We start from the raw sequence: 24,890 nt of genomic DNA, 5'->3' as shown, positions 1-24,890 counted from the left end.
CCATAAGATTGTCTGTGTAGTGACATTTGAGGGGTAAGTGGCCTCATCTGTTGAGCAGTAGAAAACACTGGCGACCTAACAAGAATAGGGCTCCCGGGCACAAAAGGTGTGGACTGATGAACTAATATAGGACTAACTGATGGAGAGAGGGGTTTCTGAGCCATCACTGTTGGCTCTGGAAGCACCACAGTTTGAGGGAACATTGCTTGGATGTCATACTGCACATCACCAGGCATAGCAAAGTCATTTAGAGCTATCTGTGGTGAAGGGGGATTTGCAACTTCAATGTTTTCTTTTCCAAAAAGTTTCACTTGAGGTCTTGGGAACCTGAAAGGATCCTCAATGCCAAAGCCATCAGAAGAGAAACCTGTTAGCTCGTTAGTGTAAACCTGTGGAGTAGGGTCAATTTGTTCTATTATGTTTACACCTGGAAATACATATTGCTGTTGATCAGTGAGCACAGGATTAAGATACACAGCTGAAGCATCATTATAGACAGAAGGCAAAATATATTGTTTATACTGATGAGGATATCCAGCAGGTAACATATAAGGACTTGGTAGATTTTCAGAGGGGTAATACAATCCATGCTGGTGATAGTAACCAATCTCTTCAGGGAACATTCCATAGTCATAGTATTCCATGTCATTGCCATAGTACCCATATTCATCTTCCATATAATAATATGGGTCATCATAATATTCCATTCCATCATCATAGTATGGATAATCATACATCTCATCTTGTCCATAGTCATAGTAATCCATCCCATCATCATAGTATCTGTATGGTCCATCATATTCTCCATAATAGTCATCTTCATAGTAATCGTATTCATCCACATAATATCCATTTTCATCTTCATAGTATCCATAAGGGTCCTCATAGGGGTAATCATAGTATTCCATATAATCTTCAAAATGCTGGCCAGGTCTTGGTCGCCCTCTCGCATAGCTGTCATAATAGCCTCCCTGATCATATTCTTCTTCCTCATAGCCATACATGTATTCATCCTCCAAATATCCGTCATTGAGATAACCTCGATACCTTCCCATGTTTGACCTTCGGGGATTGCCCCTCCCAGCCAGTAGTCCCTGAGTCTTAGATGAAATGTATCTGCGCGTGAGCCAGTTGGATGCCCCTGCAATCTTCCCCAACGCACAGCCCCTCCTTTTGAAGACTGAGCCAGTTTTCTGTTTACCCAGCTCCTTTTTATACCCTATGCCTGGAAAGCCAGTCATAAATTTAGAGGTGCCCCCCAAAGCGGTGGCAAATGGTTTACTACCTCCAAATCCAAAAAGTTTGCCGACTTGGGGCTCTGTCTTTTTCTTGTCGCCAGACACAGCCGCAGCCACAGCGGCTCCTTTCAGGGCGGCTCCTTTCAGGGCGGCTTTCCCTTTGCCCTTCTTCCCCTTGTCATCCTCATCCTCGCTGCTCAGCAGCTCTTCCTCCGATTCACTGACAGGCTTCTTGCCCTTCCCTTTCGCCTTGTCATCTTTGCCCTTTCCTTTTGGGGCCTCTACCTTTTTCGGTTCCTCTGTCTTTGCTGCTTTCTTTGGTGCCATTTTATCCCTTTGCAAGTTTAGTTTCAATCATTGTGTCACAAATGATATAGATCACTCTCAAAGCATATCAACATAAATAATATCATTTCAATCAGGATGTGGTCCAGTTTACATTGACCTTTGCAAGAAAACAGTGTGCTCCACAGAGGGACAAAATGAAAACTCGAGAATATAAACAGCATTTAAGAGAAAACTTAGCTGCTTTTGATGCAATCCAGATCCATTTCTCTTTTGGGTGTACGCTAAATTGATGTCACTGCCGACAAAGCATCACTTTTATGGAGAGAGGTAATCCCCGATTGTCAAATGTCCCATTGCCTTGGCCGTAGAGTTACTTTTGGCAGGAGATTTTCCCCCACACAAAGAGGCTCTCTGTCTCTCACTTCAGGTGCAGGTATCCACAAATGTCAGCATGTCTTTGTTACAGGCTAATAATGCTCCTCCTTTTGCCACTGCTCTAGCGCTCCAGTTACATTAATGTCCTGTGAGCGTACGAAAGCAAATTCCTGCCACTGGTGTGCAAGCATGTGTCTGAAAGTATGTGAGGAGTCCCTGTTATAGTTGCAAAGGGCACCTTAATGTATCAACTATACTGACTTAGGGTAACTTTATCTCTTTGGCTCATTCCTGTATAAATTATGCAGGTTGGCTGAGCTGTTACTAAACTGTGTCTGAGAAGCATATCCAAAGAGGAGCATGCATATAGCCATCGATCAGACTGCCGCTCCCTCTCTCTACTTCAACAGGTGAGTTCAGCATCACTTCAGTGAGCATATTAGGGGTTTGCACGGCGTGTCATCAGATCTGGAAGTCGCCATATTGGAGATACTCGCCTTATTAGAAAGCATTAGGCACTGAAGTAAATCCCAAACATCGTCAAGGAAAATGGTTAATTATTGCCGTGTTTTAGGTTGTACCAATAGGTCAGACTGAGAAAAACATCTGGTGTAGGTATCGACTTCCAAAAGTTATTAAAAAAACAGGGAGAAAGGAGAATAATGCCAGAAGTTATCAGAGGAAGGGGGGCGCTTGTGGTTGAACATGGTACTTCGTCTCCCTCACCCAACTCATATGGATCTGCGCTGCCAATAAACCGTAATTTCTCGAAATAACCCGCCTTTTCTTGTGGTCCAAGTCCTGCCCTATATGCCTTTGCATCTTAGACACATTTTCATGAGCTTTTCTGTTGTTTAGACACGGCTACAACCACGTAAGATATCCGAAGTGCATAATACGCCATTGTACTTCATTCACTGCGCCAATATGGCCGCGCGTGCTGGGTTACCATGGTTACTGCCCAGAACGTGACGTCCGTGCAAACCCCTAATAATAACAACAAAAAGACAATAGTACAAACTGTGAAAATGTCAACAAGAATCCACTGTTTCTATAGTGCAGTAAACTCAGAATTATGCACACTGTGTATGTTTAACACTTTAAAAAAGGCTAACATTCAACAATTCATTATATTATTATTTCAGCAATGATTTCCAGGAGCATGTCTGGCAACGTGTTGCTCCAGTCGTGCGCTAAAAATAAGTGCATGAATTTATTATGTTCTTAATGAATGAAATTCTACACTCTGTTTAGCTTCGAAACAGTGTTGTCTTTAACATGTTGCTTGTAAGATGATAGCATCTAATTAGAGAAAATGTCAAACATATTCAGATTTGTGAACCATGGCTGCATGGGAAACAGCAGCCAAAACGTCAGTTGTCATATTGTTTACCTGTAGGCTTACTTGAGTGAAAAAACCCTGCTGAGTGAACCATATGCTATCATAGGCTTCTCCTTCCATTTGTCCCTGTATGATTTCATGCCAATATCCAAACAAACCCACACAGGTATGTTACATGTGTGAGAACTGCTGAAAAAGTTATAAGAAGTTTTCACACATTTTTTCATACCAGTGTAGTGAACATGTTTGGAATGTACAAGGCATGACCTGAATGGTTTATGCTAATTCATGACTTAATATTCCTGGAGTTCATGACACGACCAGTTATCAATACTTAATGTCTGGTCTGTATTCTGTTCACAAAGAAATAATGAAACATTAATCAGAAAAGTACTAAATACACCTAGAGTAAACTTGCTTAATCCTATAAAACCTTTTTTTTTTTGCGAACATCTGAACAGAGAATTACGGAAGAGAATTTTGGAAGAGTTGGAATGGGACATCGAGCTTCTTTTTACTGTTTTCACTTTGTATTTTAAAATGGTACTACACTGAATGTTTCATACTGACACAAAAAATTAAATAAACTGCTTAATGCAATTAATATGACCACATAGGCTCATCATAACACTCAAGTGACTGCAATATTGTTGTCAGACTATCTTACTGATTTAATTGAGCTAATTTTGTCATGGGATTGAATGTCATCTTGTCATTTCCTTTGCAGTCACAAGTCATAGAGGGGGACGTCAACAGTTAGATCTTGTAGAGCTCCTGCCTGCATGCATCAAAGGGAACAATGACAGGTCACCTCCGTCACGCTGACAATGTCCTTTCATCAAAAGCACTCATGGATACAGCTTCATAAAAGCCACCCAGCATAATTAAAAAGCCAGAGTTAGCATATCCATACAGTGGAAAATATTTAGGTCTAGGGCGTATTGCTACAGTGTATGTAAGAGGAAGACATGCCAAAATTATTCACATCATTTTAGAATTTCAGCCATTCAAACAAAGCAGACAACCACGTCACATGTCTTTATGTTTAATTACCCTGTGTTGTGTTAAATGTCAAATCAGAAAACTTAAATCTGTTTTAGGTTGAAAGTATATCCTCCTATGTTTGAAAATAATTTTTCAATTTATAATATATAATAATAATAAAATTTATTTATATAGCACTTTTCAAGCACAAAGCACAAAGTGCTTTACAGACAAACAAAAAACAAAACAATAGTAATGATAACAATAATAATAATAATAATAATAATAATAATAATAATAATAGTAATAATGATAAAATACTAGTAATAACTAAAAGGACAAACTACCAAACACAAACTTAACTCAATATAAGAAACAAAAGGAAAAGTATACAGTATAGTACCCAAGACAAAATAAACAAACAGAAATGATAATAATGATAATAAATGAGCAGAGACATGAGTGGCATCATTCACTATTAAAGGAAAGCAATTTTATATAAATGGGTCTTTAGACTAGATTTGAAAACAGCCACTGATGGTGCAGATTTGATGTTATAAGGGAGGCTGTTCCAAAGCTGGGTGCTCTAACTGCAAACGATCGGTCACCCCTAGTTGACAGTTTACTTTCTGGAACAACTAAAAGTCCCAGGCTGGAGGATCTGAGGGGCCAAGCCGGACAGTAGGGGGTTAATAAATCTTTTAAATAGTCAGGTGCCAAACCATGTAACGCTTTATATGTTATAAGGAGGATTTTAAAATCAATCCTAAAACTCACTGGCAACCAGTGAAGATTGGCCAGAACTGGGGTGATGTGTTCCCTAAATTTAGACTTTGTCAAAAGTCTGGTTGCTGAGTTCTGAACAGTCTGTAAACGAGAGATGGATTGACTATTTAGACAGGTGAATAAGGCGTTGCAGTAATCAAGTCTAGATTAAACAAATGCATGTATAATTCTCTCTGGGCTGTATTTTGGGCACCAGCGCATGGCGTAAAGTTCGTTTTCCACCCGCGCAAAGTTTAATTCGGTATTTTGCACGTTTATTTTTTAAACATTGTGCCCAGGGGTGTGGCAATTAACAACCTAGGGAGGGGCCTGGCGCGTTGTCTAAAAATCGCTATCATACACCACCTAAACCTGGTCAGAAGTCAATGGTGAGTTGTTCATATGCTATTTTAAGAGCGCATGTCAACAGTCATATTGGCAGGTGCACGCACCATCTTTCTATCATTCATGAACGCACACCAGCGCACGTCCATGCAAAGCATTACAAATTGCACGATTACAATGGGAAACATAATTAGAATAAAGATATTACGAAATACTGTACATCTCATGATGAGTAGTTTTTCACCATCATTTGCAAATTGGTAATGACGGTTAAAAGTGATTAGGGGAGAGGCGAGAGACACGTATGGAGCACAGCTGAAGACGCACTGTCACGAGATATAAGCAACTCCTCTGCAGGATGTATGTTGTTTTATTCAGTCATTTGAGCAACATTAGGGTAAGTGTTGCTTTTTCCAGCCTATGTTTTCGGTGGTAACCCATTGTCAGTCAATAGTGAAAGTAACTGCATATAACTGTCTTGTCGTTGACTGACTCCTTGGTGAAGTTAGTTTTACTTTGCCAATGAGTTCAAATAATAGATGAGTGCAAATGCGTGAAGGCTATGCTAGGTTTTAGTAAAGCATGGTTTAAGAATGACCATTCCATACGGTCTCGCAAGCAGCCTCCTTCAAATGCGCCGTTGAATGCCAAAATACCATGCATTTATTTGACATATCGCGCTTTGCGCCGTTAAAGGGAATGACAGATGTCATTCTCATTGGTTTAAAATGATGTTACGCCCCAAACACACCCATGTGACTGATTAAAAAACCTAGGAACACCTTGTTGCGCCATGCGCTCCACTTTTAATAACGAAACCCCTCCCAATGTGAACTGGACATCCTACTAAATTTGAACAGACTTTTGACGAGTGAAGATGCACTTTAGAATGTCATGATAGGGCCCTCTGTGTCCTTTAAAGAAAGCATTGATCTGATTTTGGAAATGTTTCTCAGTTGATAATAACAGGACTGGACAAGGAGTTTTACATTTTACATTTACATTTTAAATCTGTATCAAATAAAACCCCTAAGTTTCTAGAAGTAGTCTTGTTATTTGAGACTAAATTTCCAAGAAAAGTCTGAGCTTGACTATAGACTTTGTCAGGGCCAATGAAAAGGACTTCTGTTTTGTCAGAGTTAAGCTGTAGGAAATTCTGTGACATCCAGTCTTTCACATCAGCTATGCATTCCTGCAGTACAGTTAGCTTGTTAAGCATGGTTAGTTTGACTGAGATGTACAGCTGTGTGTCATCAGCATAGCAGTGTAATGATATGTTTTGGCGGCGAATTATGTGGCCTATAGGTAACATATACAGGGAAAACAATATTGGTCCTAAAATTGAACCTTGGGGAACACTGCAAGTAATAGCTGAGGTAGAGGAAGTAAAATTTCCGATTGAAACAAAAAATGTCCTGTTGGACAAATAGGATTTGAACCAGTCCAAAGCAGGACCCGTTATGCCAACCCATTCTCTTAGTCTTCTGATTAATATAGCATGATCAATGGTATCAAAAGCAGCGGTGAGATCCAGCAACACCAAGACAAAGTGCTCACCAGAATCAGCTGCCATCAGTAGATCATTAGTTACCCTGATAAGAGCAGTTTCAGGGCTATGCATAGGACGAAAACCTGACTGAAATTTCTCCAGGATGCTATTGCCCTTTAACACTTCAGAAAGTTGCATCAAGACCACCTTTTCCAGAATTTTGGAGATAAAGGGCAATTTAGAGATTGGACGAACGTTTTTTTAGAATGGAAGGATCAAAGCCAGGTTTCTTTAAGAGGGGCTGGACACTGGCTGCCTTGAAAAGGTCAGGGACACACACTGAGGAAAGAGAATTATTTAAGATTGATAGCAGACTATAGGGCCTATAACACTAAACACTTTTTTGAGAAGAGTGGCTGGTAAAATGTCTAAAGGACTAGATGAAGGATTTATTGCTGCAACAATTTGTAAGACAAAGAAACAAATCCAAATAGTGGTTTAAAAAAAAACAAGTGAATCTTGCCAATGAGATGCATACGACCGACCGTCATAATGGCTCAAACCCTAAGTGAACCTAGCTGTGATCCAGGCCACACTATTCACCGCGACCAGAACTAGAGTAGGGTTACAGTCAAGTAGCATGGGAGAGCTGACTTAAATTTCAGTCTCTTTGTTATGTCTGAACAGTGTGACCCCTCTTCAAATTTAAATGTGTGGATGTCTGTCTGTGTGTTTGTGAACATATGTGTTTGTGTATTGACATTGACTTCAACAAAATCCATCATTTCATATTTCTGTTTATTGTATTGAAATATCATAAGCCCTTGTTAAAACATACATATTCTGCCACAAATCTACTGCCGTAATTCAAATGTAATTAAATAAATTAAATCAAATGAATCAAATTCATTATTCGTTGGTTAGCTTGTTTGTTATGTTATATTATTTTTTTGCTATTCTATTTGCAGTTGGGGTATGCAATACTGCCAAAGTGTTACTATAATGTTTGATATTCTTTTACTGAACAAGAATAAAGATTTATATACAGTACCATAACTATTCCATGTATGTCATTCCACATGCATTTTACAATAACATTTTGTTGTAACAGTTAACAGTTAATTGCAAATGGCTAAGTAAAGATCCATTAAAGGTTCGATATGGCGCTTTCTGCTGTTGGAATAAAAATTGTTCTAGATACGCCTATAGGTGCATACGAATACCCATACTAGCGTACTATATAGTAGGCAAGACGCAGTGCGTAACTTAATAGTATAATAGTGTGATGAGGATGTGGATGTTGCATGCTTGTGACGTGTTCTTTTTTCATGCAAATAATGTGTATATAAAACTATTTTATAAAATTATTTAGTATGTAGGCCTAATGCATTCTTTGTTCAGTTGTTCCTGACTAAGCATATTATTTTCCATGGTACACTTCTTAAACTTTGGTACAATTCTAACATGGCACTGTCATAACCAAGGCATGACACCTGTCATGAATTAAGGAGTGAATGTTCATGGCTGGTGTCATGTCTTTTTATTGTTAATTTTTAATATCAAGAAGATGTTGGATGTCTTTATTAGGGATGCACGATATATCGGCGGCCGATATATTATTAGCCGATAAGTGAAAAAATGAAAATATTATTATCGGTCCGATAACAGAATTCTGGCCGATAATTTGCGCCGATATTTTTTAAAGTCCTAATATAGGCCTACTGGCTACACCTAGCTAGCCTACTTGAGCTTGGTTGGCTATACTTTTTCCTCAATATAATGTCAGCGGTGTGAATGTATTTCACCACTCTAACAAAATCTGTGGATATGCGTTCATTTGGGAATCTGTGCATCTCAAAATCCTCTCTTGAATGATCCGCCATTTAACCTTAACAGAGCGGAGCTTAGCCCTATCTAGAGCCGTCTTGTGCTGGTGTGTTTGCACTTTACCGCGCTGGTCGGGGAAACAAATAAACAAACTCGTTAGTGGGACGAGTACATAAGTAGGCCTAGTTCTAAGTTGTGTTTTAGTATTATATTTGCATTACTTTAGCTTGGGTTTTGTATTATTACCTAGAAATATGCTAACCATTCGTGCTTCAGTTCGACAGGTCATCATAATAAGTTATTAAAACCTTCGGGGCTAACGCCTTTCATTTCTGCTGCAGCAGGTTGTGCGCAACAGAGTAGACGGACATAAGATACAGTCTGAGGAGTTGCAGCTTTATTCAGTTACCCGCAGTTGAAACTAAACCTAAGTTTCCCTCACAAACTCTGATTTGGTCGCTATACTGTAGCTTATTCCAAGCTGAGCCGTTTATGAGCATTTAGTCCTAAATGAAAACGATTAAAACTCTCTAGCTCACTTAAAGGAGCCACACATACTGTAGGGCTAGGCTACTGTTATGTTGTTGACTGCCGTACTATTGAGGACTATTATGAGTTCTGTCTATCATTTGGTGGTAGGTAAAATTACTGCAATAAAATTATGCTTATTAAATGCTTTCCCCAAATCACTTTTCACGATTTTTTTTCAAGTAATATTATCGGTTATCGTATCGGTATCGGCCACAACAAACCAATAAATATCGGTTATCATTATCGGCCCTAAAATTCCATATCGGTGCATCTCTAGTCTTTATTATGACAACTTGATATTAAAGCAACACCAAAGAGTATTTTGTACCTTAATATAGCCTAATGTTTCCAAAATCGTTTCAGTGGTTCATCAACTCGTAACAGGGTGAACGGCACTTCTGTATTCGCTTCGCGGCCCTCTATCGGCTATAACCGCACTAAGTTTGCCAGATCGGGTAGCGGATCTGTAGTTCGATGGAATGAGACATAAGAAACTACAAATTTGACTTGCTTCTGATGTCGCAATATATCATACTTTCATTAAATCATGCAACATACTCTACCGTGTCTGTGGACATTGTTATTTGCAAAGCTGGTGCTAGATAAACAAATAGCTTGTGTGCGACAGAGGAATACTGACAATGTCTGTTTAGCTGATGTTTTTTTTCCAAAGCATAACATTGAAGTTGCAGTGCAATAGGAGACGTTATTTGAAAAAAAAAAAAACTAGCCTAGGTTACCCTAGTGCTACAGTAACCAAGACAACATAAACTACCATGCCACACCATGACATGCCATGGCTAATTATTGAACATAATGAAACTATTCGGCTTTGTGTGTCAAAATTATATTAAAGTGTCAAATATAAGGCCATTTGGTTGGCTTGGTAAATCCCCACCTCTCCTTACCACTAATGTCATGCCTGTTCTTCACTCTAGACTGTAAAAGCACAATATGTATAACATATAAAAATCCAACCAGTGCATAAAGCTTATAGTTTTGATATGATTGATAATTAGGCGAGCCATGTGATGTTCATAGCAGGTTTATCTTGTCTTCATTGTCAAATTGTTATGGCTGCAGCAGTTATGCCATCTTGATTAATGTGAAATTGTCATAATTAATACATCTCAAACAATGTAAACTTGACTTAAAAATTGCATAAAAAAGGAATGTCACTTAATGACGAGTCATAAAGAGTCCTTAATGTTCTTGGCAGGTGTCATGTCATGCACACTCCTTCAAATAAAGTGTTAATAGAAATTCTAATCCTATTTGTACATAATAGAACTAGCATTTAGAACATAAATAGGTTTAAGGCCCTATTTTCTTTTAAATACCCTTATGAACAGTGTACTTTGGTAACCAATAATGAAGTGATGCTCTTCTATATGTTATTAAAGCAACATGAAATAGTTCTTTACCTACATTGTGTTACTTTAAAAATGCAGGTGGGTCAGTGACGTGCCGCACTGATTTGGACTTCCAGGAGTAATAAATATTAAATATTTATATAAAATAGGTTTAAAATTCTATATACACTTTAATCTCACATCATTTGTCCTCCTCACTGTTTATAATTGTGTGAAAAAAAATCTAAATGAGGTATTTAGGTAGGGTTTAATGCATTTAAAAAAAATATTGATTTACAGTTGAAATATAAAGTTTAAAAGTCAAGGTCAAGGGTAAAGTTGGAAGGAGGTGGCCAAGCAACTGCCTGTTATACATGACAAAGCATGAAACTGTCATAAGGTCAAACAAAAAATGTCGGTTTTACCGTATGACACAGAGCATTTAACTGAATTATTTAGTTATTTCTTAATTGTTTTACCACACATATATATTTGGTACAACTACTATGAATTAAAATAAACATGCCTATCATTTTAAAAAATGACATTTTTACAGATGGCTCTTTCTAGTAAGGAGAGGGGTGCACGTTTCCGTGCACAGCTAAGGGCAGATCCTGCAGCTAGAGAGGAGAACCTAGCCAAGAGGAGGGAAAGGTATAACTGTGAGAGTGTATGATGTCAGTAATATCAGTATGTGCCAGTTTTGTCAGTATAGGCAGTATCTTATCTATAGACCTGAGTTGAAGTCAGCATCACAACATCAGAATGTTTCTGGAAAGTGGCTTCAGTGATATATATATATAAAAATGTATGTGTATTTGTATGTATATTTATGAATAAATATCAATATATGTATACACGCAGGCAACGGCAAAGGAAACAAGCTGGACAGGGTGATTATTATCATGCCATCAAAGAGTTGATAGAAACTACACATGCAAAGACGAGGGAACAGTGGAGGCTCGACCAGAGACGATGCAGAGAAAAACAGGCAGGTGGAGGCATTGATGAATCTGACACCGGTGTCTGAGGACTATTTTGTGGACGAACACCATGACCATCCTGAGCCATCTCAACACTCCTCACCACCTGGGCCATCTCAACACTCCTCACCATCCTGGGCCATCCCAACACTCCTCACCACCTGGGCCATCCCAACACTCCTCACCATCCTGGGCTGTCTCAACACTCCTCACCACCTGGGCCATCTCAACACTCCTCACCACCTGGGCTGTCTCAACACTCTTCACCACCTGGGCCATCTGAACACTACTCACCATCCTGGGCCATCCCAACACTCCTCACCACCTGGGCCATCCCAACACTCCTCACCACCTGGGCTGTCTCAACACTCCTCTCCACCTGCTTGCAATTGAGCTCTGGTGCATTCTACTTCTATCAATGGTCCTTGAGATGCTTCTACAACTTGATCGGAGTCCACCTGTGCCTTAATGAATTCACTGGACATTAGTAGGAGAGGCACTACTAGTTGTTGGTGTAAGTCAGAGTGAAAACCAAGCCACGAGGGTCGAGAGAATTGTCCGTAGAGCTGCAAGACAGGGTTGTGTGAAGACAGAGATCTGGGGAAGGATACAAGAACATTTCTGCAGCATTGAAAGTGGTAGCACGATAGCCTCCATCATTCTCAAATGGAACAGTCTGGAACAATCAACAATCTTCCAATATCTGGCCGCTCAGCCAAACTGAGTAATCCGGGACGAAGGGCCTTGGTCAGACAGGTAACCAAGGACCCAATGGTCACTATAAATGGCATCCAGAGTTTCTTTGAGAAGATGAGAGAAACATTAAAGGGACACCAGGCAAGCCTGATGCTTTTTCTCTACGAAACTTCCCCTCGCTCGGTCTGAAGCTCTTTTCCTTTTCTTTGCGTTTTCCGTCAAGGGTTTTCTTCGCCGGCTCTGCCATTATACACACGGTTGCAACAATCTCTAGCGTTTCGTTAGCCTGCCTCTGTGCTGTAAACTGATCCTGCTTCGGTCGGCGGGTAGGATACACTGAACTTGCAAGTGGGATATTCTTCCTACAGGCAGTAGGGGCGGGCGAGAGAGCCTTCATTCGCCCCATAATGAGTCATTTAACCATATACCGACTTACGAAGATGATTAATTAACACAAAAACGTTGCCTGGTGTCCCTTTAAAAAGGACAAACACCAGTGCAGCTCAGTTCGTGGTTTCTTCCACACCCGCCATTGGGAATTGTGGCCAAATAGTTCAGTCTTCGTTTCATCAGACCAGATGATTTTACTTCTCATGGTCTGAGAGTCGTTCAGGTGTTTTTTGGGAAACCCCCGGAAAAAATGGCTTCCATCTGGCCACTCTACCATAATGACCTGATTGGTGGAGTGCTGCACTGATGGGACCAGCAAGAAGACAGAGTGTGGTGGAGTTCCTCACTAGAGATGAGAACAGCTGTCTCCTAGCTGAGTTGACTAAAATAAATGTTCAAGTGTTGGGAAATATATTCTACTGTTAATAAAAGGTTCACTTGAGATGCCTTGTGTTTCCTTGAAACTATTCTGAATTGGCCTACATCAATTTATTACATTAAAGGGACACCAGGCAACGTTTTCGTGTTAATTAATCATCTTCCTAAGTCGGTATATGGTTAAATGGCTCATTACGGGGCGAATGAAGGCTCTCTCGCCCGCCCCTACTGCCTGTAGGAAGAATATCCCACTTGCAAGTCCGGTGTATCCTCCCCGCCGACCGAAGCAGGATCAGTTTACAGCACAGAGAGGCAGGCTAACAAAACGCTAGAGATTGTTGCAAACGTGTGTATAATGGCAGAGCCGGCGAAGAAGCAGTGAAAACCCTTGACGGAAGACGCAAAGAAAAGGAAAAGAGTTTCAGACCGAGCAAGGGGGAGTTTCGTAGAGAAAAAGCATCAGGCTTGCCTGGTGTCCTTTTAAAAATGCAATGAAACATTGAAATTGTACTGTCATATGGTAAAACAAAATATGTCATACGGTAAAACATTTTTTTAAAAGAAAATAATGGAGGAGAGCTAGTATGATATATATATCTAGTTAACTTCAAGGCATTTTTGACTAATTTCTATCAAAAAAATAGAATAAATGTTAAAAGATGACATGCTGTAGTCGTTAAAATACAACATATCTAGTATTTGTGGTGAAAGTGCTTATATTTGGCAACTAGTTATAGAATACTTACAGATCAACTATTGCATTTTTGGTTGTATTTGACCCTGTCATGAATATCAAATTTAATTTATTTCTAAAAATAACTGTGTTTTACCGTATGACATTTTCAAGGACCGTATACAATGAAACACATTAAAATGCCATATATTGCTATTTTTTATAAAGGGCACTTATAAAATAAAAATATATACATATAGATTTACGCAAAAAAACGCCATATTTAACTTGTCTTTTCATTTTAATTTTTTTACTGTTTTGAAATTCTAAAACGTCACTGACCCAGGTAAGGCCAGGCCAGGCTCACCATTATGTTTTCAATATATACATTCATGTACCATTCGTTTTTACATGTACTGTACAACTAAGCTCATCACACTAATAAAAGTTTTCTCGATTATTTAAAACATTATTACCAGGCTTAAATTCAAAACCACCACCATTTACCAAAAGACAGACACATTTCTAGATACACCAATCCTAACCTTTTGTTAGGTATGATCGTTTTTTCCATTATTGTGTATGGGAAAATATATTATGCTAATTGTTTGACTGTTTTACACATTCTTTACATATAAATCACATATTAGCAGTACATTTCAGTGATGTAGTCAAGACCACTTAAACTGAGACTAGAAGGTATTAAGACTGAAGAACAAGAAGAAAAAGACCAGAAACAGACTAATGTTTGAGTCTACATGGGATGACATGACTTACTAAATATGGAACATATTTGGGCTTGCCTATATGGCCTAAAATCTATATCATCATGGTAAACTTTCAACAATATGCATCACAGGACATACAGTATGTCCTTAACATTTCCTCTGAATTGGTGAAAAGCACTGGTATAGCAACTGCATTACAGTAATTACTGTTTTATTTATTTTCTTTTGTGTGAGTTTGCAAATCAATTCTTTATGACTAACAAATGTGAATTTAAACATAGCAATTTTGCTGACATTCTTGATCCTAATTACTGGCTGACTGACTGAGTGTGTGTGGGTGAAGGGATGTTGGGAGCGCAAGAAACAGCCATTTAGAAAAAAAAATCTAATTAAATGCATCTTATTAGTTGCATCAGAAGAAGGACGTTATACATCTAATCGTAGTACTGCGTTATCTTAAAGCTTTGTGATGAGCGGTCTTGCCTGAACTTGAAATAAAAAAAAACTTGAAATACAAAAACCCCACAACTCCTCTTTGTAAAGAGACCAAGACAAGGCAGAGTCAAAATAAAGTCAATTCCAAGACCAGACCGACAACACGTAAAAGTGATCTTGAGGCCAAGACCAGTCTCGAGTACAGTAATTTCCTGTATTAGCCAAATTGGGTATAAACCGCAGGACAGTGTTTTGTGCAAAAATAATTTAAAAAAAAACATATCAATACCATATTAACTGCCCCATGTATTAACCTCACAGCTGAAGAAATTATGAAATCTCGGCTAATAGTTGGGAAATTACGGTACAACACTGGTACCTGTACAGTAGCGTAGTACTTTTTCCACTGAATTACTGTTTTTTGTTTAATTCTTACTATTTGTGTTGTTTATTATGTGCATCATGTGAAGAGGTTGTTGTGTGGGGAAAAAAACATAAGGACCATACTCATTGCATGCAGTAGTGTTTTAAATTGATCTCACCAATGTGTAAGACTATGTTGTAGTGTGTGCTTTGTGCGTCAAGTCTGAAGGCAACATTTGTTTTTCAGCATGAATGAATGGTTTTGAGTGGAGTTTAGTTTTGACTCTCAGAGTTCAGTGTGTAGTTATGGTGTTTAGAGTTTTGAGAAATGGATGCATAATTTCAAGAAATCCTTTTTAGAGAAGAACTGTAAGCTGTTGTTTAGCACATAATGAAAATGCATAAAGAATATGGAAACATACCCGATTGTACATATACTCATGTTAGAGATGAAGTATGATAATTGCCTTCATAAATGCACCAAATCTATATCATCTGTCTGTCAAGTTCAAGTCAGCCCACTTCTCACCATTCAGACACAACTGTCTGCCACAAATGCAATCAGAGACTTAACCTAGAAATATACATATACAATCTACATGTAAAATCTCCCCCATCTTCCCTCTGTCTTACCTTAGTGTTCTCACTCATCAAGTCCAGTCAAATGTTTCACAAAACCAAACAGAACGGCAAAAGAAGAAGACCCTATTAGCCAATATAGCTCCGTATGGACTCTTTCACTGCTGTGTAAAATCGACAGGCTCTCGCCCCCTACTCTCCTTCTTTTATGTGCCATGCAATAAAATATATTTGACGTTTGAGTCCACCCTCTCTGTTTGAATGAATGACTTCAGCAATACGTGGGCCTTCCCTCGGCCAGCCTACACACTCACATTCATTACATGAAAACGCCACCACGACACAATGGCCTGGACAAACACACTTTCTTTTCTTTCCCATCAAAACCAGAGCGAAATGTGCATCTAGGGCATTTAGGGATAGATGGTGAACATAAGAGCTCAGAGTAAACACGACAACACACTTGGGTCTCTTCTCTTCTCTGGGAGCATCATCACTGACAGTAGCACACAGTCTAGTCAGGTTGCTAAACAAACAGGACACTTTGTGGCTCATTAGTTGAGACGTGATCCCCACTAGCCCACAGGCCTTTGCTCTCAGGTAAGTAATAATCAACAGAATCACACAGGAGGCAGCTCTTATTGTTGCTTAATAGCCGTCTGAATGGCAGACAACACAGCCATGGTCACGCAGGTCTGACTAACCATGATTTGTTTTTCTCAAAGGCCCACGACAGAGGCCCTGAAAGAAAGAGGGGAAAAAACACAAAGGCCCAAGTGCCTAGTTTTGCATCCACACAAAGGGGCCCAGCAGCAGATGGCTTGAGTGGTATTGAGTGGACATTAAAGGGAGGCTCCAGTAGGATCCAGTAGGAGAGTATCAATAAAAGTACAATAAAAAAGATTATGACTGGGAGCTATCTGGTGTGCGGATCATCTCTTGTCCTCTTTTGATATAAGCGTACATGTACACAACAATCACAAAGAAAAACACAGAAGCATTTTGGAGTTAGTTTCAGTTAGCAGAGTTCCAGATGCCAGCAAGACACAAAAACTATTAAGATGCCATAAAATCCACATGCAGCAGTTTATGCTTTATGAATGAATGGATGGATGGATGGAAAAAAAGAAATGAGTGAATGTGTCCAAGATTACTTAAAACACACCTGGGGCCTTCTGACTCATGTCTCTCCCAGTGGAAGACCACAGAACAGGTTGCAAAACTACAGACAGAATGTATCCAAAGGCAGATGCAGCAGGTGGCAGCAAAACCACACGCCATATGTGCGCTTCCATCATGAATCATTTATTTACAAAGCCAAACATATTACAAAAATATCCATTGTAGAAAGCGCCACAAACCTCTGCAGAAATTGAAAAATGTATCATCACACATTTATACTATTGATGTTTTATTACTGTAGTACTGATGTGTTCATTTAAAAAAAAATAATAATTGAGGTGGATACCACACACCTGTTTTGCTTTCAGATAAATAACAAAAATGGTCTGTTTCTTTCCATTTGTATACAACATTAGGCCGCCAAAGTCAATAAAAAAAATGTTAAAAGTTCATCAGGACCATAAGAAGCAAGCTTACCATCATCAAGATAACACACCCATGTTGCATGTTCATATAAATATAGGCTGTGTTGACCTTTTCTTCATGCCACACACACAGAAAGAAACCTAACAAACTCCTTCACAGAGCATCAACCAGGTAAGGTCGCTCCCATATCATGAGTTGTATCTTGCGTTAACCTCTGAAAGGTGTGCAAAGGATATCAACCTCAGCATAAGTAATAAGTTCTAAACAGCCTGACACAACACTGCATAGATTTTAGCTAGGACTTATCATAATGACAATTATTGGGTAGGCTACAATTTCCGAGGCAGACAACTGGTATTACAAATTTAAGAAGATATGGAATAGTCATATTCTTTTTTTCTTTCATATGTCCTTTCATACACATAATAATCTTCCATGTCAATCCATCAGATACACAATAGTTGATGAGCTCCTCTTTGTTGCCTAAATAAAACAACCGAGGTGAAGTTAGTTTGATATTTGATATTCGGATATTGGACAGATATTATTATTTTTTTTTAATGTGGCCGGTTTCACCCCGTGTTTGCAGACAATGTACAAACAGATGACCTGTCTACTTGCTCCCAGCCGACCTACTTAGGGACCGTCTATAAAGTACCTTCTGAATTACCTTCATATAATTCTTAAATTCTTTAAGGAAAATACATTATTATGACCGCCGCGCAGCGTATGTTGATCTCAAAGAAACTGTCTCCTTTTTTTCAATACCTCCCAAGCCATGTGACCTAGGGACTCCAAACCAATGCAGAATAGTTATCCTATGTGGGACTAATAAGACACACCTCTTCTTATAGTCACTGTATGCACACTGTATTTTATATGAATATTTTAAAGAAAATACATTATTTGCCATCATGAATGGTCTCATTTTTTCAATAAGCCGTGTGACCTAGAGACTCCAAACCAATATAGAATAATTATCCTATTATTCCAAACCAATGCAGAATAGTTATCCAATATGGGACTAATCAGACACACCTCAAATTACTATGATTTTTGCACATACTATTTTATATTAATTTCTTAAAGAAAACCAATTTGTTTCCTATGGAAGCTGCTTTGTGCTCAATACCAATACCAATGTTCTGCTATGTGATACTAATCAGACACACGTCAATGTGAAATAATATTTTGCATGAACTATTATATATATATTTTTTTTTAAGAATCACATTTATTTCCCATGGAAAACAGCTTTTTGCTCAATAGCTGCCATATGCGGGGTCCTAGACAACACAGATCAATAAATATCAGACACCTCAACACACCTCAATATGAAAAATGATTTGGCATCTACTATTATATGGAAGGTATTGAGAAAAAAACAGTTTCCATAGGAAACGATGTCTTTAAAATATTAATATAAAATAGAGTGTGCATTCAATGGTTATAGAAAGAGGTGTGTCTGATGGGTCCCATATAGGATAACTATTCTGCATTAGTTTGGAGTCACTAGGTCACATGGCTTGGGAGGTATTGAAAAAAAAGACCATTCCTTATGGAAAATAATGTATTTTCTTTAAAACATTCATAGAAAATACAGTGTGCATGGAGTGACTATAAAAGCAGGTGTGTCTGAGTCCCATATAGGATAACTATTCTGCATTGGTTTGGAGTCACTAGGTCACATGGCTTGGGAGGTATTGAAAAAAGGAGACCGTTTCTTATAGGAAATAATGTGTTTTCTTTAAAATATTCATATAAAATACAGTGTGCACACAGTGACTTTAAGAAGAGGTGTGTCTTATTAGTCTCATATAGGATAACTATTCTGCATTGGTTTGGAGTCACTAGGTTACATGGCTTGCGAGGTATTGGAAAAAGGAGACCATTCCTGATGGCAAATAATGTTTTTTTTTTAAATATTCATATAAAATACAGTGTGCATACAGTGACTATAAAAAGAGGTGTGTCTGATGAGTCCCATATAGGGTAACTATTCTGCATTGGTTTGGAGTCACTAGGTCACATGGCTTGGGAGGTATTGAAAAAAGGAGTCTGTTTCTTTCTATGAAATAATGTATTTTCTTTAAAAAAAAAAATCATATAAAATACAGCGTGCATACAGTCACTATAAAAAAAGGTGTGTCTGATGAGTCCCATATAGGATAACTATTCTGCATTGGTTTGGAGTCCCTAGGTCACATGAGTTGGGAGGTATTTAAAAAAAAAGGAGTCTGTTTCTTATATGAAATAATGTATTTTCTTTAAAATATTCATATGAAATACAGCATGCATACAGTCGCTATAAAAAGAGGTGTATGAGTCCCATATAGGATAACTATTCTGCATTGGTTTGGAGCAGAGGTGGAAAGTAACGAAATACATTTACTCACGTTACTGTATTGAGTAGTTTTTCTGTGTATTTTGTATTTTTTAAGTAGTTTATAAAATCGGTATTTTAAATTTTACTTGATTACATTTTGAGTGAAGTATTGTACTTCGCTACATCAAAAATCCCATCCGTTACTTGAGTAAAAAAAAAAGTTAAGACTAACGAAAACAGAAAAAAAAAATCGTGCCCTAAACCATAGCCTAGTGATAATGATCAGCATGTAGCCTACAACAGAACATGAATCAAGCTGGCGCAATGCTGTCTTTCTGAAAGTGATGGAGATGGAGCTGGATCACGAGATGCATCAGATTAGCCTAACCTATGAAAGTGTATTTTCCGCTATTCCAATGGGTTGTCTCAGTTCGTTTTAGCACCAATGATTGCGGAGATATTCAAGCAAACACCATGGGATTTCGTGTTTTGACGTTTGTGCTCACCTTTCTTTGGAAAGAAGTTTATTAGCAGTTGTTTCCCCTCATGTTGATGTCTCTCTTTTTCCTGTTTTGGCCTTTGTTTTTAGTAACCTTACTTGGCTTTCTTGGAGAAAGACATTGCACCAGCAGCACAACAATTAGCGGTCCACTAGCGATGCTCAACTAAATAAACAAAAGATAACCTACCTTATGAATCGTGCAGGTGGACTAAACCATTTAGCTCTTTAGCAAGGGAGAGTGAGAGTGACCTTAGACCAGTGTTTCTCAAACTTTTTTTCTGGGGACCCACTTTTTAAAAATGACAGACTATCGCGACCCAACTCGTGACTGTGGTAGTTAACAAACTAGATAGTTTTCACTATGTTTTGTATACAAAATCCAGTCAGTCAAACTTTACATTTCGTCTGACATTCATTTTGACATTTCAATTTTAAGTTAAAATATTCAGGTAAAATAAATATATGGTGGAAATAAGTATTGAACGCTTTTTTGTTTTTCAAATTTGTTTTTCAGTAATTAGCCTAAACTTCCAGTGAGTAGGCCCTATATTCGAAATTTTCGAGTAGGCTAACCAAGCTTATATTAATTTGCACAGATAGAAAGGATAACTACTCTCTAACTACTTACAGATTCCAGCTTGTTCCTTCCCTTTCCTTGCCTTAGTGCTTTTTCTTAGCGTGTTCAATACTTTTTCCCTGTGTTATTCCACTTCATTACACATGACTCTACTTATGGAGTTGTTTGGATTTTTTATGTGTGGATTACCTGAGTTATTACTAATGCCTGGTGAAAATGTTGTGCCCCCTGTATTCCACTTTTCAAGGGCCCTCTCCTCCATTGGGGCCCTATACCAGACATGTGGACTCGAGTCACATGACTTGGACTCGAGTCAGACTCGAGTCATGATTTTAATGACTTCAGACTTGACTTGATAAAATTCGGCATGACTTGCGACTCGACTTGGACTTGAATACTATTCACTTGAGACTTGACTCGGACTTTGCCTCTTTGACTTGTGATGACTTGACATGTCTCGAATCAAAAACTAAATTTCCTGATCGTGGACCAGTCACCCCACAGACGAAAAAAAAAAGAAAAAAAAATAGCGGAGACAAGCGGCCAGAGCACAGTACAGTACTGCCGCTACCCCCACACGCGTTACGCACTGTGTGTAGGGCACCAAGAGACAGAGGAAGGACCAACATTTAGCCAATCACTAGTAGCTTTACTGCAAACTGATTTGCACTCTTGTTAGAGAACGTTTAATGTCAAAAAGCACCAACAGCATGTTACATAAAGTTGATACTTTTCGAGTCCTCTCCATTAAGATCCAACTTGAACTTATGCTAGCCTACTGCATTTAATTGAGAACGCATCCAAGCACGCAGGAGAGGGAGAGAAAATGAGTAGGTTCCAGCTGGCTTGTCATTGTTGATGATGATTGATATCTTCTTTTAAATATAAGAAACATATAAAAGGAAATCGTGAAGGCAACAAATACGAGATTAGAGGAGATTGTGAATTATCCGGTTCTCACTAGCCTACTGTACTGTTATAAACTATGAGATCCAGGTCACTATGACATAGCTGCACTCACTGTGATTTGGAAAGTGGACAAGAATATTATGAAGAGTTGTCTTTGCCTTGTGTAATGGAACTGGTCTTAATAGTCTTGAAGTATTCAATAATTTATTTACATGAAGCACATGATATGCCGATTGAAATACATTTCACTCAGCTACTGTAGCTAGGTGGCTACTGGCTACCAGGCTCATAATTCACTTTTAATTGCAAACAGAAAATGTCAAGCAAGCATCATGTCATACATGCTTCTCTTTCCAAGGGAATGAAAGCTGTTTGTGCCAACTTAATATCATGCTTATCGTTGTTAATATTGTGCTATACATGTGGCACAAACAATGTTTGAGTTTGTGGACTAGCCATAGGCTATATTTGAACGGAGCTGGTAAAAAAAGGATCATTATGAGAACGTGTGACACAATGGGCTTAAAGTGACAGTGCACCATTTACAAATGAGATAAACAGCATCAAATGTGTAGTATTTCTTAAGAAATGAATACTTTAAAACAAAATTACTGTCATTATTATCTTTTAAATAATATAAAAGTGTTGACCTTGGCTTCCCTTATGAGTCGCCACTGCCAGACAGCCTAATAAATTGTTTGCAGGCAAATCTGTGGCCTAGCGCAGTGAACTGCCATCAGTCAAATTATTACTCATCCTTACAGTGGGCTCCGCAATTTGGAAAAACAATATATATATTTGCAGCTGTGCTGAGTGTTATGTAGCTATCCGTTTACAGATTACACAGGTATGCGCATGCATATGTCGTAAAAGATTACAAGACAGAAACATTGAACATATTTTAATCTGTATTTATAAACAAAAAATACTGTGGATTAGATGGAAGTGCTAAAATTATGATCGATAGTCTAATAATGGCATTATTAAGTGAAGAGTACCTGATGACTTGTTCAGGACTTGAAAAAGATTGGGACTTGGACTTGGACTCGACTTGGCTTTGATGTGACTTGGACTTGGACTCGACTTGCCCTTCTCTGTATTTACTTGGGACTTGACTTGGACTTGACTGCTAAGACTTGGGACTTACTTGTGACTTGCCAAACAGTGACTTGGTCCCACCTCTGCCCTATACTTCCCACTTTCCCCCACCAGTTAGACACCCTTTAATCTGCTGAACCTTCTGCTCATTTCCAAATATAAAAAAAACTCTCTGCAACTCAACATTGGCCTGCCTGCCTCAGCTGCCTGTGAGGGGCTTTTCAGTTGTGCTGCAGGGTTGTGCACAATTCGAATTGCAATTCTGCTTCCTGTTTGCTACCTCAATTGAAATGAAAGAGAAATTCAAGAATTGAATTGGAATTTAAGAGCCAGTTTCAATTCAATTCTGGAATTTTGCACAAGCCTGTTGTGCTGGATTACTGTTCACTGCAAAGCGACTCAAGGATGAGTGCAACTAACTTTGAAAATCAACTACTGCTCAAACTTAAAGGAGCCCTCCGGTGATTTTTCACATAGATCTCCATTTCTCAACGTCCTTATCAGGCAAGTACCTCCCACTCGGCGGCCATATTGCAACACTTTTTGGGCACTTATCGTGCATCTACTTCGGCAGAAATGCGTGTGCGTAAGCCTTCACGACACCAATCTTGCTCCAGCAGCGAGATCACAACAGATGATTGGCACGATGTCTTCACAGCACACCACTTGATTGGTTCAATGTATTTTACAACACACCACATGATTGGCTCAATGTATTCACATGTCAGCGTTTTGCCATGGAAGGGTTGTGATATGTGTAGACAACTGCCATATTGGCGTTACAAACTAACCCCATGCATTAGGCCTACTATGGAGGATTTTTTGAGTGCTGTATCTCCTCATTAGAAAGTCTCTGGTAAAACTAGTTGTTCTGATACTAAGTAACTTTTACTTAAAGTACATTTTAAATGAACTACTTTTTACTTTTACTTGAGTACATTTTCAGATCGGTATTTTAACTTGTACTTGAATAATATTTCATCAAGGTATTGGTACTTTTACTTGAGTACAATATTTTTGTACTTTTTCCACCTCTGGTTTGGAGTCACTAGGTCACATGATGTCAAAGCTATTGACAAAAAAGACTATGAAGGTAATTCAGAAGGTACTTTATAGACGGTCCCTAAGTAGGTCGGCTGGGAGCAAGTAGACAGGTCATCTGTTTGTACATTGTCTGCAAACACGGGGTGAAACCGGCTGCATTAAAACAAAATTGAATATCTGTCGAATGTCCGAATATCGAATATCAAACTAACTTCACCTCGGTAATAAAACAAAACTATGACAGCAAATAGACTATGTGCTTTCCAGTGCATCTCTTTAACGGTCCACAGTGCACACAAGGCCTAGGCTACTCTCTCCCCAACACACACGGGGCATGAGCCATCTGGGCCTAGCATCAAGTATCATGCCTCGGCCTACAATAGAGGACAGTGTTGTGGGCTTTAACTGATCTTACCTTAGTAACCCCTTTCCCTTCAGTTCACTTTCGTCATAACATCACGAGCGTCCCATCAGGTAATTCCAAAGCAATGCCTCTCCATTGTGCCTAGCCGGCAAAAAAAGCACACGCACACCTCAGAACTACCAACGAGTCCATGCAGAGAAAGGCCAACAATGTAACCGTTTCCCGGAGGCTTGCAACTCCCAAGCTCCACACTTGCCCAGCGGGTTGTAAAGCCCGAGTGGCTTCGAATAAATTTTTAATGAGGCCTATTATGCTTGTTTTCTCTTCCTGAATAGAAGCGGCAGCTCCAGGTTTCAAATGAGTACCGTTAGAGGATGGCATTGGCATGGTGTGAGCATTAAAGAGGACACGCTCTTTAAAAGTGTTGGGAGCTTAACCTGAGGAGTGTGATGTAACAGCCTACCAGAGACTGGAGTGGGCTAGGCTAGACTGCTAGTTTATGATTAATTTGAGGTGATTAAATAGAGAGTGGAGTTTATTAGATTGCATTCTAAGCCTCAAGTGGGGTTCATCAAAGGTATTTTAATATAGATGACCAGTATTCTTATTGTTCAGGACCCACATGCGTGATGCAATGAATCTTTGTCAAGAAGTACATTTCTCCAGTGTGGGATTAAATGTCTTAGCTTATTTTATCTTTTGAAATAGAATGGGATAAGAATGGAACAAGAACAGAATGCATTATACTGTAACAGCAGAGA

General features: G+C 38.8%; 1 protein-coding gene across 4 annotated transcripts in view; it reads right to left on the bottom strand.

The window, feature by feature from the left end:
• The window catches only part of myo15aa (myosin XVAa), a 73,504-nt gene extending 48,974 nt beyond the window's left edge, over positions 1 to 24,530 (bottom strand). For all 4 annotated transcript variants that reach the window (XM_042087779.1, XM_042087781.1, XM_042087780.1 and 1 more), the window contains exon 1: positions 24,181 to 24,530. The gene's annotated coding sequence lies outside the window, so the exon portion shown is untranslated. The remainder of the gene's footprint in view (positions 1 to 24,180) is intronic.
• Positions 24,531 to 24,890: the final 360 nt, after the last annotated feature.

This window comes from Alosa sapidissima, chromosome 3 (genome assembly GCF_018492685.1).
Source record: "Alosa sapidissima isolate fAloSap1 chromosome 3, fAloSap1.pri, whole genome shotgun sequence".
Classification (NCBI taxonomy): Eukaryota; Metazoa; Chordata; class Actinopteri; order Clupeiformes; family Clupeidae; genus Alosa; species Alosa sapidissima.
This window is presented reverse-complemented; position numbering and strand designations above follow the sequence as displayed.